Here is a 4,083-nt window from a genome sequence, read left to right on the forward strand (position 1 = left end):
CCGAATAGCCTTGGAGAGATGGGTCGATGCTTAGTGATCGTCACCCAATGAGTAATAGGAATGGGTAGATGCTTTGTGACCACTACCCGATTAGTTAAGAGATATGTAGGTTGATGCTTTGTGATCATCATCCAACGGCTAGTAGAAGCGGGTTGATGCTTTGTGATCATCACCCGATAGTGACTAGAGACGGGTAAATGCTTGGTGATCGTTACCCAAAATTCATGAGGAACGGGTAGGTGCTAGGTGATCTCCACCCGATAGTTAGGAAGAACCGAGTTGGTGCTTTGTGATCCTCACTCGGTAGTCACTAAGAACGGGTTGGTACTGTGTGAATTCCACCCGATAGCCATAGAGAGTGAGATGGTGCTGTGTGAACGCCATCCGGCCGTACCTCCGGTAAGATGAGGCCATGATGTTATTAGAAACAGAAATAGAATCAGAAATAGTATAAGGAAAGAATTAAGAGTTATATACGGGGACAGACAGTTAGAGGGTTTACTTACTGAGCATTATTTGTGCTCACCCCGTTATTTTCCCTTGTGGATGCAGGTCCTAGGTGATGAAGCAGTCGGAGGGGCGTCGGCAAGCGAAGAGGAATAGCTACACTGTTCCCCTAATTCGTCTTTTAAAATGCATTTTTGTAAACAGTACTATTTGTGTATAAAAGACATATGTATTATTAATGAAAAGAAACTTTGGGCCCAATTTTATATTGTATTTATGCATGCATTGTACTAGTTTTCAGTAGTTGTTACATTTTTCAACAAGGATTCCAATGACACCAAAATCGAGAACATATTCTATTTATAATAAAAGTTATGCTTGATTTAAAAAATCCCAATTTTATGCAATATTCTCCAAATTTGCAACAAACAATTTCATGCTAGGCAGAGATTCAAATAATGGCTTTGATACCAAATGTAAAACATTTATATTCCAACATTCATATAAAAGTTCATAATATAATCAATTATAAACATGTTAAATACTCATGGAATATTGTGGAAGTAATTTACAAACCTCCAGCCATAGCAATTGTTGTTTTAGTCTTCTTGCTTCTGTCACTTCAGAATATAGAGTCTTCCACTAACTGTAATTTTTCAGAGTGATGGTTTTAGGGAATCAAACGAATTAATTGCATCAAATAGGGATATGTAAACTCTCCCATTATAAATGCAGTTGTCTTTCCATCAAAGACAACTGCGCAGGAGAAACAACCGCATGTAACTGTTCAGCAGTTACCCATTTACTTTATATTAAAAGTGTAGGACCAATCCAATTAAAGAATTCTAATATAATTAAAATTCTAACAATATTTGTTTAGGTGGACTATTGACTTGATTTGGTGAATATAAGTGTTAGATATATTTGTTTTCAGAAGTAAGGCTAGAGCATGAGCTGGTACAACGCGTCTTTAGGTCTTCTTTGTAAAATCACCAATCCCATTTGTTTGTCCTTCATAAAACATGAGTCAGCATGGAATTCAAAGAAAATATTTTTATTAATAGTCAATATAGAAAACTAACTAGGTTCTTTTTTTTTTTTTTTTTTTTTCTCAGAAACAAGAAGTACTTGTTTTAGATGAAGTTGTGTTGTTTGACCTTAAGAACAGATTGTCCAACATGAGGTATCATTAATTTAGATCCATTGCCAACAACCAAGGAATGTTTACCATTGTAATCGACTCTTTGGGGTAGGTTGTTGGCATTTGCAGTCACATGGTTTGTAGTCACTATTTGCATGCCAAGCTTGATCTCCAACAATCTCAGGTGAAGCAACAAATACAAATGGTTTTTGGTTGTTATTTTGTGCTCCTTGATTGCGCGAACCTCCCATAAAACTATTGTTGAACCTGTGATAACAAATAGGTGGTGAATGAACATATTTTTCAGTTTTCACAAACATGGCCCGTAAGTATAGAGTTGTTTTTGTGGCTGTGCCTATCAAAAATTCCTTTGAAAAGGTGTTCTATTTGGTGGTGTTTGCCTATGTCTTTGAGATCGAAATTTGATGTTCCTAGGTGAAGACCAGAACTATTAGGGCGTTTTGCAGTAAAATTTGCAAAGAAATTAAACCCATCATCTTGTGCCTTCAAATGCTCCAATGTGTTCTTGTAGCTCAATAACATTACACTTTAGCTCTTGCCAAGTGATATCCCTTTTGACATTAATCTAATAGACTATAGTTAAAAACTCTATACCAAGTCTAGTTACAACACAAGCAATTAATTACCTCAAGCTAAACTGACTCACTAGCAATCGTCAGGTTATCAGAGATATTTTTCATCATACAGAGATATTCATGAACCTTCATTAGTCTATTTCTTGTTGATTGAAGAGATGCCTTGAGGTTCTATAAGCTAGAAGCGTTTTGTATCCCATAGTAAACTTCTAAAGCCTTCTACAGCTCACTAGATGTTGTTCAATTAATAACTTAAACAACCACAGATGTAGTCATTGAAGAGAAAAACTAGCCCATTAGAGATTGATATGTGGCCATCCATTGTTCATACTCTGGATTAGGCCAAATCTGAGTCTTGTGTGTTTCCATTTCCTTAAGTAGATAAATTCAGGTGGAAAAAGGTTTTGTACCAAATAAGTGTCATAGTTGTTGTCCTCGCAAAACTAGTAGTAGCATTGATTTCCACAATAGATGAACTGTCTTTGTCTAGTTTGACAGAGAAAACATGGCTCAAGGTATTTTCGGAGGGGTGAGCCTTCATTGATTCTGGTGATTGAGCAAACAGGTCCTAAAGTAGTCATAGAGGGAGTTGATGTTGTTCTTGGATTAATCCAGGTTTCCACTCAGTAAAATACACAATACCCCTCTTTAGGTAGGTCATTATACATTGAACATAGAGAAGCAAATTTGCCACACGCTACACGCAAAAGCAGAGAAATTCATGAGTATCAGTAAATGGACTGCTCGAGTAATTACCATTCATTTCAACCCGTAAATCCTCTAAATAAGAAATTCATGTATTTATTTAGGAAACATGCCCATAAATTTATTATAATCATATTCCTGCACAAATATACAATTTTTCATGTATATATAAAATAATAATAATATATAAATCATGGGAATAAAATTAATAATAAAAATAATGAACATGTATGCTTCAAACTTTATAAAATCAATAACATGATTTATCGAACATTCCTACTAATACATATAAACATGTACGCCTGTTTGGTAGATTATTTGAAAAAATGTTATTCTGAAAAACTATATGAATAGGATATGATAGGATTAAATAGAATATGATAGGATTCTGACAATGTGTTTAGTATAATATTTGAAAATTATATTAGAGTTGAATAAAATGTTGAATAATTGTTTAGTACATTTTTTGAAAGCATTGTTTGAAAATATTAAGATTATTTTTTAACCTCCTACATTTGGTAATTTAGCTAAACAAAGTCCACAATAAAACTTTAAAATTTGACAAAAACACCCCCCACAATAAAACTTTAAAAATTAACAACCCCCCCCCGGCAAAAAAAAAAAAATTGAAGCCATCGTCAACAGCAATTCGATCATCGTCAACAACCAGATAGATCTGGTCATCGTTGACAGCCAAAGTCTAGTCATCGTTAACAGCTAGATGTCTAGCCAAAAACAGTAAGATTGATGCACGATCGGCCAAATCTTGTCAGTCGTGCGACGTTCCAGTGTCAACAATCGGCGGTGGTTGCAGGTGGCAGTGGCGGCGATCAGCGATGGTCGCTAGCAGCTAGCACTAACTTTGGTGGGTGAGGGTGTTTTTGTTATTTTATCAACTTTTTATTGTGAATGGTAATTGTTTTTAATTGAATAGAGTTAGAAAAATGTTAGAATAGGATAATAGAAAACAAGTCCCACTCATTTTTCATTTTTAATAGAAAAAATCTTATTTGATTTAGATTGATTTTTAAAATAATGATCCTAATAATTAAACAAACATATATTCTGTTTTTTAATCCAAATAAGATAAAAGAAAAATGATTTGAAAGAGTGAAACAAACCGGAGGTAAATTTTCACATAAACTATCCACTTAATTCAATAATTTATAAGCATACATAATGAATTAAATGAAT

Source organism: Pistacia vera, unplaced genomic scaffold (genome assembly GCF_008641045.1).
Source record: "Pistacia vera cultivar Batoury unplaced genomic scaffold, PisVer_v2 Contig1005, whole genome shotgun sequence".
NCBI classification, from domain to species: Eukaryota; Viridiplantae; Streptophyta; class Magnoliopsida; order Sapindales; family Anacardiaceae; genus Pistacia; species Pistacia vera.